The sequence below is a fragment of the Chamaea fasciata genome, unplaced genomic scaffold (assembly GCF_029207755.1).
Source record: "Chamaea fasciata isolate MVZ Bird 193981 ecotype frontalis unplaced genomic scaffold, bChaFas1.0.hap1 SCAF_27, whole genome shotgun sequence".
NCBI classification, from domain to species: Eukaryota; Metazoa; Chordata; class Aves; order Passeriformes; family Sylviidae; genus Chamaea; species Chamaea fasciata.
Genome location: NW_027094112.1, coordinates 4,805,315 through 4,818,219, shown reverse-complemented (window position 1 = coordinate 4,818,219; position 12,905 = coordinate 4,805,315).

Below are 12,905 nucleotides of genomic sequence, written 5' to 3'. Positions count from 1 at the left end.
GCTCCGCCAATGGGCGCGGAGTTCTGAGGTGACTGACGGCAGCGGAGAGCCAATGGCAGGGCAGATCAGTGATTGACAGCGTGGCCAGCTAATGGGCGCCAGCCCAGCCAGCGGCCATCCGCTGTTTGATTGACAGGCCCGAGGAAAGGGCGGGCTCCCTCGTGGGCGGGACCCGCCCAAAGCACAGCGCTGATTGGTGGTAATAAGTTGATTGACAGATTGCTGAACTAATGGGAGGCGGAGCGTGAGCGGCAGAGGCCGGATGACGTCAGCGGGGTCCCCCCGCCGTTGGGGAGTCCCGGGGATCCCCCTCGCCCCCATCCCCCAAAGACCCCTCGGGACACCCCGGGGTGCTCAGCGAGGAGGATTTTGGGGGTGTGAGGGACCCCAACCCCTCTGGAGAGGGGACGCAGCGGGATTTGGGGTGTCCCCTCCCCCTGCAGAGTTTGGGGTGCCCCATCTCCCCCCAGCCCTCAAGGGGTTCCCCAGTCCCTCAGAGAGGTTTGGGGAGTCCAGGGGGATCTGGGGGGGAATTTAGGGACCCCGTGCAGACTTTGGAGTGCTCAGGAGGGCTCGGGTTCGCAAAGATCGGGGCGTTCAGGGGGTTCAGGATTCTTGGGGGGTCCCCAGTTCTCTGCTGAGGGGGGGGCCGGGGTTATCTGAGAGAATTGGGGTCCCCAATCCCCTCGCAGAAGTTTGGGGGCTTAGGGTATTTGCAGAAGTTTGGGGGTTCAGGGTGCTCGGAAGGTTTTGGGGTGTTCAGGCTGCCAGAAGGAACGAGGGTCCCCAATCCCCTCACAGATTTCGGGGCACCCAAAGGCGATGCGGACCCCCCAATCCCTCCCCAAAATCGGGGTGGGGTGTTCAGTGTCCCAGAGGGGATCGGGGTTCCCTGAGAGGATGGGGGTCCCCAATCCCTCTGCAGAAATTTGGAGAGTTTGAGGGGGGTTCAGGGTGCTTTGGGGTGTTGAAGATCCTAAAAGGGCCGGGGCTCCCCAGTCCCCTCGCAGAGTTTTGGGGGTTCAGGGCGCTCAGAGGGTTTCGGGGTGCTGAAGACCCCAGAAGGGACGGGGGTCCCCAATCCCCTCACAGAAGTTTGGGGGCTCAGGGTTTTTGGGAAGTTTTGGGGGTTTCAGGGTGCTCAGAGAGTTTTGGGGTCTTCAAGCTGCCAGAAGGGCCGGGGGTCCCCAGTCCCCTCACAGAAGTTTGGGGGCTCAGGGTTTTTGGGAAGTTTTGGGGGTTTCAGGGTGCTCGGCGGGTTTTAGGGTGTTGAAAGCCCTAAAAGGGCCGGGGGTCCTCATTCTCCTCACAGAAGTTTGGGGGCTCAGGGTTTTGGGGAAGTTTTGGGGGTTTCAGGGTGCTCGGAGTGGTTTAGGATGTTGAAAGCCCTAAAAGGGCCGGGGGTCCCCAATCCCCTCACAGAAGTTTGGGGGCTTAGGGTTTTGGGGAAGTTTTGGGGGTTTCAGGGTGCTCGGCGGGTTTTAGGGTGTTGAAAGCCCTAAAAGGGCCGGGGGTCCTCATTCCCCTCACAGAAGTTTGGGGGCTCAGGGTTTTTGGGAAGTTTTGGGGGTTTCAGGGTGCTCGGAGTGGTTTAGGGTGTTGAAAGCCCGAGAAGGGCCGGGGGTCCCCAATCCCCTCGCAGATTTCGGGGCACCCCAAGGCGATGCGGACCCCTCAACCCCTCCCCAAAATCGGGGTTCTCGGGGTGGGACATCCAATCCCCCCGGCGGGGCTCACCCCCACCACCCCATCCCCACCTCGGGGGTCTCCCTCTCCCTCCCGGGGACCCCCCCCTTTGGCGGTGCCATGCCGAGGGTGGCGGGGGGGGGTTCCCAGCTGTCTCCGGTCCCCCCCGCCCCCCACGGGCCCGGCCGCTCCCGCTGGAGCCAAATAATTGCTCGGTGCTTTGTTGTGCCGTGTCTGTGGCCGCGGGGCCTCCCCTTTGTGGGAAAGCTGCCCTCCCCTTTAATTACCGCCCCGCTTACTCACCCGCCTGGCACCGACACCCCAAAACACACACCCGGGGGTCCCCCCGGCCCGGCTGGGAGGGGAGGGGGGGGGTCACAGGTGCCCCCGGTGTCCCCCCGAGTTCATCCTCCCGCCCTAAGGGAGATGCAGGTGGAAGGGGAAGGGTGGGGTTGGGGACGTTCGGGGACAGCCCCGGGGACGTGGGAGCTCGGAAGAGGCAGCGCGGATGCGGTGACGGTGCTGGGGACACGGGGACAGCAGCGTGTGGGTCGTGGTGGTGGCTTGGGGACACCTGAGGAGGACCCCGGGTTGAGAGGGATCACGGGGGACGTGCTCAATGGCATTGTCACCTCCCGGGGTGGGGACATCAGCCAGGGCTGCCAGGGGACACCCCCAATGGCATTGTCACACCCCCCCCCCCCCCCCAGGGAGAGGAGTCTGCGACATCAGCCCACGGGGACACGGGGCACGGAGCTGACAGGGGGACACGGGGACACGGGGACACGGGGACATGGGGACACGGGGACACGGGGACACGGGGACACGGGGACACGGGGACACAGGGGCAGTGTGCAGTGGCAGGGGACAGGGACACAAGGCTGGCACAGCGAGACCGGGATGGGGACACGGGGACACGGGGACACGGGGACACGGGGACAGTGTGCAGTGACAGGGGACAGGGACGCACAGGCTGGCTCAGCGAGGCCGGGATGGGGACACGGGGACACGGGGACACGGGGACACGGGGACAGTGTGCAGTGACAGGGGACAGGGACACAAGACTGGCACAGCGAGGCCAGGATGGGGACACGGGGACACCCAGCACGCTCGGGCCGCACCGGGAGGTCCCGGAGCAGTGACACGGAGCGAGGACACGCCACGCCCGCAGTCCCTGTGCCCGCTGTCCCTGTCCCCAAGCCCGCTGTCCCCTCCCCGTGCCAGCGGGACGCGCCCAAACCCGCGCTCGGTTCCGGGAACTGCGGCTCCTGCCCCGCCCGGTCCCTGCCCGGTGCCAGCCCCGTGTCCCCATCCCTGACACGTCCCCGTGTCCCCACCGCCGTGTGTCCCATCCCTGGTGCAGCCCCGCGGCCCTGTCCCCACTGCCATCGTGTGTCCCTGTCCTTATCCCCGGCCTGTCCCCACAACCCCAGTTCAGCCCGATGTCCCTGTCCCCGGCTCTGTCTCTATCCCTGTCGCTGTCACTGTCCCCATCCCTGTCCCTGTCCCCATTCTTGCTGTCCCTGTCCTGTCCCCATCCCTGTCCCCGTCCCCGCTGTCCCTGTCCCCATCCCCATCCCTGTCCCTGTCCCCATTCTCGCTGTCCCTGTCCTGTCCCCAACCCTGTCCCTGTCCTGTCCCTGTCCCCGTCCCCGCTGTCCCTGTCCCCATCCCTGTCCCTGTCCTGTCCCTGTCCCTGTCCCCGTCCCCGCTGTCCCTGTCGCCATCCCTGTCCTGTCCCCATCCCTGTCCCTGTCCCCATTCCCGCTGTCCCTGTTCCTGTCCCCGTCCCTGTCCCCATCCCCGTCCCCGCCGCCGCTGTCCCCGTGCCGGGCCGGTTTCCCGGGGCGGTGACTGACAGCCGGGGCCGGTTGGGCGCAGATCCGGCAGCGAGATTAGCACGGGACTAATTAAACCCCCAATTAAACTCGGCATTTCACCCTCCGCCGAGCCGCCAACTCCGTCGCCGAGTCGCGGAGAGCGAGATCGAGTCCCGACAGTGACTCCCGCCGAGGAAACGCCGCCTCCGGGCACGCCGTGACCCGGCCAGGGGAATCCCGCTCGCGATAATCGCGATAGAGATCTCTCTCTGCCAGCCTGCCAGGTGGCCCTGTCCTCGGGGAGCGGCCCCGTGTGCCAGCTGTCCCCCCGCCCCGGGCGCGGCGCGTGGCACTGGGGCGCGGTGCTTTGTCGCCGTGGTGGTGGCGCGGCTTGGGGACGGCGGGGGGGGGGGTGTGTTACGGGTTATCGTGACATCCCTGTGGGGTCTGTGACACCCCCACAGTGGCTGTGACACCCCCAAAGGGACTGTGGCCACCTCGTGGGGACTGTGACACCCTCGTGGGGGCTGTGACACCTCCATGGGGGCTGTGACACCTCCTTGGGGGCTGTGACACCCCCGTGGGGGCTGTGACACCCTCGTGGGGACTGTGACACCCCCGTGGGGGCTGTGACACCCTCCTGGGGACTGTGACACCCCCACAGTGGCTGTGACACCTCCATGGGGGCTGTGACACCCTCGTGGGGACCGTGACACCCCCACAGTGGCTGTGACACCCCCACGGTGGCTGTGACACCCTCGTGGGGACCGTGACACCCCCACAGTGGCTGTGACACCCCCACGGGTGGCTGTGACACCCTCGTGGGGACTGTGACACCCTCGTGGGGACCGTGACACCCCCACAGTGGCTGTGGCACCCCCACGGGTGGCTGTGACACCCCCGTGGGGACTGTGACACCCTCGTGGGGACCGTGACACCCCCACAGTGGCTGTGACACCCCCACGGTGGCTGTGACACCCTCGTGGGGACTGTGACACCCTCGTGGGGACCGTGACACCCCCACAGTGGCTGTGGCACCCCCACGGGTGGCTGTGACACCCTCGTGGGGACTGTGACACCCTCGTGGGGACCGTGACACCCCCACAGTGGCTGTGACACCCCCACGGTGGCTCTGACACCCTCGTGGGGGCTGTGACACCCTCGTGGGGACCGTGACACCCCCGTGGGGACAGTGATCCCCCCCATAGGACTGCGACCACCCCCCAGAGCTGTGACCACCCAGCGCCACGCGATGCCACCACCGTCCCTCCCTCACCTGGCACCGTCCCCACCGTGTCACCTCCAGCAGTCTCGGTGTCCCCCCCCCCCCAGGCTCCCGCCACCCCCCGCAGCAGCTCCAACGTCACCGCAGCGTCACCCCCCCGGGGACCGTCTGGGCGTGGGGCTCCCCCCCCCCAAAAAAAATAAACCACCCGCAGGGAGGATCCGGGGAGTCCCGTCTGTCCCCGTCTGTCCCCTCGGGGTGTCCCCTCGGGCATGGGGCGACCCAGACGGCGCAGCCCTGTGGCACCGGAGACACAGCCACCCCCTCGGGGACACCCCCGGGACACCCGGGCTGCGTGATCGACGTGCTGTGGGGGGACGGGGTGAGCTCAGAGACACGGAGTGACATGCGTGGACAGGGGACAGTGACAGGGGACAGGGACAGGGGCGCGCCGCTGTCGCGCTCCCCTCGCCCATTTCTTTGATGGCCCAAGAGGAAAATCGCCGTCCCAGGTTTGGGAGAGGGGACTTGGGGATGTCCCTTTGTCCCCCAACATCCTCCAGGGGCCTGGGGGGGACATCGCTGTGCCTCCACCCACGTGGGGACACCGGGAGGTGACAGTCCCGCTCCGTCCCTTTGTCCCTCTGTCCCTCCCACCCTTCGTCCCCTGGGGACAGCGCTGTCCCCAACCCACCCCAGTGCTGCCCCCCGTGCCACCCTGTCCTTGTCCCCCTCCCTGTCACCCACCGGGGCACAGCCAGGGCCGTGTCCCCCCCACCGCAGGCTCTGGGGACACCTCTGGGGACACTCCGGGGTCGTTCCCGCTGCAGTTTTGGGGAGCACCGACCCCTCCTGTCCCCACGCCGGCTCCGGGCGGGACCCCCCCGGTCCCCTCCGGTCCCCTCCGGTCCCCCCCGGTCCCCCTCGGTCCCCTTCGGTCCCCCCCGGTCCCCCCCCGGCGCTCCCTGATCACTCGCAGGGATCGGAGGCGTTTGCCTCTTGCCTTATAATTTATGCAAATGAGCTGTGTAATTAGCTGTAATTTCAAGGCACGGCTCGAGGCGGGGGGGTTGGGGTTCAGACACTTGGAGGGATCCCCCCCGGAATGCGCCCGTGGGTGGTCCCAGCGCTGCTTGAGGGGGCTCCAGGAGCCCCCAGATCCCAAATCCGGCTCCCAGTTCCTCCCAGTTCCCCCCAGTTCTCCCAGTTCCCCCCAGCCCCGTGCCGCAGCCTCACCCCGGGCCGGGGTCTGTGTTTTGGGATGGGCCCAGAGGGTCCCAGCCGGGTTTTGGGGTGCGGCGCTGGGGGGGGGGGGTGAGGTGGGCCCGGCCCTCCCGGATCCTCATCCCTGTCCCCACGGTGTCCCCCACATTCCTGGAGCACTGGGAGCACTGGGAGCACTGGGATCATCCTGCACTGGGGGCACTGGGAACACTGGGAGCACTGGGGGCATTGGGAGCACTGGGGGCACTGGGGGCACTGGGGACACTGGGAGCACTGGGAGCACTGGGAGCACTGGGGGCATTGGGAGCACTGGGGGCACTGGGAGCACTGGGGGCACTGGGAGCACTGGGAGCACTGGGGGCGTTGGGAGCACTGGGGGCACTGGGAGCACTGGAGGCACTGGGAGCACTGGAGGCACTGGGAGCACTGGGGGCACTGGGGGCACTGGGGGCATTGGGAGCACTGGGGGCACTGGGGGCACTGGGAGCACTGGGAGCACTGGGGGCACTGGGAGCACTGGGAGCACTGGGAGCACTGGGGGCACTGGGGGCACTGGGAGCACTGGGGGCACTGGGGGCACTGGGAGCACTGGGAGCACTGGGGGCACTGGGGGCACTGGGGGCACTGGGGGCACTGGGAGCACTGGGAGCACTGGGAGCACTGGGGGCACTGGGGGCACTGGGGGCACTGGGGGCACTGGGAGAAGCCCCCAGAGCCAAGGGACGTGGGATAGGCCACGCGTGGCACTTGGGGACCAGGAGACACGGTCCCTGTCCCCTGTGGTGGCACGGAGGGGACGGGAACTGGGACTGGGATGGGAATTGGGACTGGGGAGGGGAAGGGGAATTGGGAATGGGGATGAGGATGGGGATTGGGATGGCCGGAGCTGCCAGGCCACGTCTGCCCCTCAGAGCTGTTGGTGGCCACGTCAGGGCCAGCCAGGGAGCCCAAGGCCACCACCCCGACCCCAACCACACCCGGGGGTCCCCAGGCTGGAGCAGCCACAGGAACAGCCCTGGATCCTGCTCCAGGCAGAGGAGAGGAAACGCAGCGAGAGCCTGGGTTGGGGTGAGCCCGAATCCCCCAGGTGTGCACCTGAATCCCCCAGGTGTGCACCCAAATCCTCCAGATGTGCATCCGAATCCCCCAGGTGTGCACCCGAACCCCCAGGTGTGCACCGGAATTCCCCAGGTGTGCACCCGAACCCCCAGGTGTGCACCCGAATTCCCCAGGTGTGCACCTGAATCCCCCAGGTGTGCACCCGAACCCCCAGGTGTGCACCGGAATTCCCCAGGTGTGCACCCGAACCCCCAGGTGTGCACCCGAATTCCCCAGGTGTGCACCTGAATCCCCCAGGTGTGCACCTGAATCCCCCAGGTGTGCACCCAAATCCCCCAGGTGTGCACCCAAATCCTCCAGATGTGCATCCGAATCCCCCACGTGTGCACCCGAATCCCCCAGGTGCGCACCGAAATCCCCCAGATGTGCCCTACAGAGCCCCACGTGTGACCTCACCCCATTTCTGCACAAACAACTCCCGTCAGCTGCTTGTCCGGCCCCTTCCCACCCCGGGATCCCCATTTCAGGACCCCCCTCCCCATTTCAGAATCCCCCTCCTCATTTCAGGACCCCCATCCTTATTGCAGAACCCCCCTGCCCACTTCAGAACTCCCATTCCCATTTCAGGACCCCGCTCCCCATCCTAGGACCCCCCACCCCATTCCAGGACCCTCCACCCCATCCCAGAACCCCCCATCCCATCCCAGAACCCCCCTCCCCATCCCAGAACCCCCCACCCCATCCCAGAACCCCCCTCCCCATTCCAGAACCCCCCTCGCCATTCCACTACCCCTCCCCATCCCAGAACCCCCTTCCCCATCCCAGGATCCCCCTCCCCATCCCAGACCCCCCCCCCCATCCCAGACCCCCCACCCCATCCCAGACCCCCCCTCCCCATCCCAGACCCCCCCTCCCCATCCCAGGACCCCCCTCCCCATCCCAGGCCCCCCACCCCATCCCAGACCCCCTCTCCCCATCCCAGGCCCCCCACCCCATTTCAGACCCCCCTCCCCATCCCAGACCCCCCCTCCCCATCCCAGACCCCCCCTCCCCATCCCAGACCCCCTCTCCCCATCCCAGACCCCCTCTCCCCATCCCAGGCTCCCCACCCCATCCCAGACCCCCCCTCCCCATCCCAGACCCCCCACCCCATCCCAGACCCCCTCTCCCCATCCCAGGACCCCCCTCCCCATTCCAGGCCCCCCACCCCATCCCAGACCCCCTCTCCCCATCCCAGGCCCCCCTCCCCATCCCAGACCCCCTCTCCCCATCTCAGACCCCCCCTCCCCATCCCAGACCCCCTCTCCCCATCCCAGGCCCCCTCTCCCCATCCCAGACCCCCTCTCCCCATCCCAGGCCCCTCTCCCCATCCCAGACCCCCTCTCCCCATCCCAGACCCCCCCTCCCCATCCCAGACCCCCTCTCCCCATCCCAGACCCCCCCTTCCCATCCCAGACCCCCTCTCCCCATCCCAGACCCCCCCTCCCCATCCCAGACCCCCTCTCCCCATCCCAGACCCCCCCTCCCCATCCCAGACCCCCTCTCCCCATCCCAGACCCCCCCTCCCCATCCCAGACCCCCTCTCCCCATCCCAGACCCCCCCTTCCCATCCCAGACCCCCTCTCCCCATCCCAGACCCCCCCTCCCCATCCCAGACCCCCTCTCCCCATCCCAGACCCCCCCTCCCCATCCCAGACCCCCTCTCCCCATCCCAGACCCCCCCTCCCCATCCCAGACCCCCTCTCCCCATCCCAGACCCCCCCTCCCCATCCCAGACCCCCTCCCCCCCATCCCAGGCCCCCCACCCCCGTGTCCCCACCCCGGTGTCCCCCGCGGGCTCCCGGCCTCGCGGGGCCGCGCTCAGCCCACGGGGGCAGCAGCCGCGTTTCGGTGGCGGCGGCGGCGGCGGCGGCGGCGGCGGAGCCGTCCCTGCCGGGATGATGAAAACCAAGGAGAGTTTTCCCCGAGGCCAAGGAGGAGTTTTTTTTTTTGTTGTTGTTGTTTCCCTGCACCCTCCGCCCGGCCGGGCGCTTGGCAGGCTCGCCGGGGCGATGCGGGCTTCCCACGCGCGCCCGCCGCGATCCCGGCTCCGCCAGCCCCCCGTGCCGGTCTTTTCCCGTGGGATTCGGGGGGGTTTGGGGGGGTTTTGGGGGGGGATTTGGGGACAGCCGGGCTGCCACCGAGGTCCCCGCGGGGTTGTGGTGGCCGCAAGGGTTTGAAATGGGGACACGACGCGGCGGTGATTAAGTGGCTCCAGTGGCCGTGGTGTTGTCACCCGGCGGCCTCGGGGGGGGGACACGGGACACGGGAGGGTTGGACACCCCCGGCCGAGCGGGGACAGGCTCGGCCAGCACCTCCCGGGATTATTTTTATTATTATTATTATTATTATTTTTGGAGGTTGTCCCAAATTCATCGGGGTCATTGTGGGTCCTGTCACCCTCTCCTGCCCGCGGGTGCAGGTCTGGCCCCAAAATTGTCCCCGAAATTGACCCCAAAATCGTCCCCAAAACCGACCCTAAAATTGACCCCAAAATCGTCCCCAAAACTGACCCTAAAATTGTCCCATTTATCCCACGGCACAGAACCGAGGGGCGCTGGGGGGCACCGAGCTCCTCACGAGGGTGGGGGGGGACAGGTGACATCCCTGCGGGGCAGGAGCAGCAGGTGCCACCCCCGGGGGGGGAGGGGGGCACACAGACCCCGCGGGGGTGGCAGGAGGAGGGCGGCCACCCCCTGAATGTCACCGACAGACTTGGGGCCATCTCCGGGGGTCTCCGGAAGGGGTGACACGCCACCTGCGTGTCCCCAACACGCGAGGAGGGGACAGCTGCCATGCCTGGACGAGGGGTGGCGACATCAGTGACACCCTGGGGTCCCCGACGGGGCCAGGGGGGGGTTGGTGACAGGAGGAGGCGGCCACGGGCGCGGGGAGGGAGGGGAGGGAGGGGAGGGCGGTTGTTGCTTTCTTCTCCTTCTTTAATTACCCCCCCCTCGTTTTGTTTTTTTTTTGCGGTGTCTGCTGCGAACTTCCCGTCCCCTCCCTCCTCTTTCATCCGCCGGATCCCTCAGACCGTGGGGAGGGGAGACCAGAGCTCCTCGCGTGTCAAAAAGCGGCGGGGCCTCGGCTCTGCCTCCAAGGGTTAAAATCACCGGGGCCACCGGGGGTGGAGCCGGGGCGGAGGGAAGAACCGGCCGCCGGGCTGGGACCCGGCCATTCCTGCTCGCCCGGCCGGCCCGGTGGCTTGCCCCGTCCCTTTTTTTATTTTTGGGGGAGCCGCTCGGGTCCCTGCAGGGTCCTCCCCCACCTCCCCCCCCGCCCCGGCCGAAAAAGCAGCGCCCGCTCCCCGATGAGGACGGACCCGCCGGGACCCCGCTGCCGCCGCCGCTAGAGCCGTAGGTGACACCCCCCTCCACCCCCGTCGGTGGGACCGGGAGAACGGGGACGGGGTGGGACCCCCGGGGAGGGGTGGGACCCCCCGGGATGGTCCCGAGGATGTGAAACCGACCGTGGTTGCGATGCGGCCGCGGTCCCGGCGAGTCCCGGAGCTCCGCCGGTCCTGCCACCTCCTCCCGGGACATCGCTGGGGAATCGGTGTCCCCGGGTTCCCAGCGCGACCCTCGTCCCCTGGGGAGCCAAACTCTTCCCGTGGGTCTGAGACCCCTCCCGAGGTGGGGCCGAGTCCTGCGAGGGGCTGCGCAGGCTGGACCCCCCTCCCTGCCAAAAACCACGACCCCTCTCCCCTCCCCAAAAAAGCCCTGGGGGGCTCCGCTGTGACTCGGGGAGCGCTCGGGGCTGTGGGGACAATCCCGACCCCACTGAGCCCCCCCGGACCCCGGGGCGACTCAGAGCATCCCCCTCCCCAAAAAAACCGATCCCGGTTCCCCCCACATCGGGGCTCCCGGTGCTCCGGGGGCAGCGGCGCCCGGCCCGGCCCCGCCGCGGGGCGAGGCACCGGCGGAGCCGGGAGCCGGGGCCGGGCCGGGCCGTGACTCACGGGACGCTTCAGCCGCCGCCGCTGCCTCAGTTTCCCTGCGGTGAAATGGCCAAAGCGTCGCTGAGCCCCGCCAGGGAGGGAGGGAGGGAAGACGCTCTGGGGGGGAGGGGGGGGCCCGTCGGGGATTTTTTTGTCATCATTCCCGCATGGAAAAATGTCCTGGGAGGTTCCGTGCCCGGCTGAGCCAGGCCCGTGGAGCGCGGGGGGGTTTTCTCTCGGTGTTCTTCCCATCCCGCTCGTGGCGGTTTTGGTTTTTTTTCCCTGGATTTGGGGCTGCGCTGGGGGGGTCTGCGAGACCCCCCGAGCCGAGGCGGGAGCGTTGGGGTTGGGGTGAACCCCGGTGGGTCCCAGGAAGGGTCTCGTCCCCTCCTGTGGGGTTTTGGGGGGGGGGGGCTGGGGGATGTCCCTCGGTCCCCAAATCTGGGGGGCTCCATCCGTGCCAGCTGCCACCCCAAAAGCCCGTCACGTTTTGTGGGTTTGACCCCAATTTGGGGCTCCTGGGGGGGCGGGGGGGGAGCTCAGGACCCCATTGAGGGTGGGAGCCGTGGACGCCGTCAGTGCCAGCCCTCCGTGTCCCCAGGGGGAAGGGACAGTCCCCAGGGCTGGCGTGGGCAGAGCCGAGCCCCCGCTGGGGAGCAAGGCCCCAAAACCTTAACCCCGGGGGGCTCAGGACCCCAAAACCTGAACCGGGGGGGGGGGGGGAACCTCATCCTGCCACCAGCTCGAGGCCGACCCCCCACCCGTGTCCGTAGCACAGGTACAGGTGGGTCCCGTCGGGGGGATTTTGGGAACTCCCCCCCCCCAAACTCCCACGCCGATCTTTGGGGTCCCCGTGCCTTCCCGGGTGACAGCCTGGTGTCCCCAAGCAGCTGAGGGGGGTCTCCAGCCCTGTGGGGACCCTCTCCCTGCCCTGGAGGGATTTGGGGGGAGGGGGACACACCTTGTTGCTCAGGGGATCCCCAAATCTTTCAGCACCCCCCTGAGGGTCTGTCCCTGTCCCCCGCCGGGCTGGGGGTGGCCGGGAGGTGACAATGACCGGGGGGGGGGGGGGTGGTCTCTGTGGGAAGTCGGGGGGGGCGGGAGCCGGTGGCGGCACAGGTGGATTTCGACACCGGGGTGGGGCCGGTCCCCAGTGGGGTTTGCGAAGCTCCCGCTGAGTCACGGCCGCCCTGCCGGGAGCCTCGGGGGCTCTGGGGGTGCCTCGGGGTGTCTGCGGGTTCCCCCGGGGCTCTGGGGGTTCCCTGGGGGCGCGGAGCCAGCCCCGAGCCCGGCTTCAAAGCGCTGCCCCGGGGGGGGGGCTCCGGTGTCTCATCCCGCCCCCGGGGTGCGGCCCCCCCAAAATTCATCCTGAGGGGTCCCGGCTGAGCCCCGGGGCTCGGGGAGGGAGCACGGGGGGGAGGGCGGGGGTTCCCCAGCCCGGATGGGGTGAGGGAGAGGCGGGTTGGCATCGTGGGTGTCGTGTCCCCCCGTGGGTGCCGTGTCCCTCCCCGTGGCTGGGGTACATGGGCTTGCGGATGTCACCTCCGTCCCCTTGGGGACTCCAGCCGTGTTGAGGGGACGCAGCCAGGGAGGCGACAGAGCAGGTGTCGGAGGTTCCCTCGCATTTGGGCATCAGGCACCGACCCCTGAGCGCCGCGGGCGTCACTCCCCGCCCGCCACCCGCGGCTGGCACCGGGGACGGGGTGCTCGGGGCGTCCCCCCACACCGCTGCCACCCTCCTGGTGTCACAGCGGTGTCGCCGAGCAGCTCAAGCCCTCTAAACCGCGTGTGCGGGGCCGGGGAGGGAGGGGACAGCGCTGAGCTGTGCCCCCTCCCCTGCTCCGCTCTCCTCTCACGGCGCTTTCCCCCCGTCCCCGCCCGGCCCCCGCAGGTCTGTGCGCGCCGCCGCCCCGCG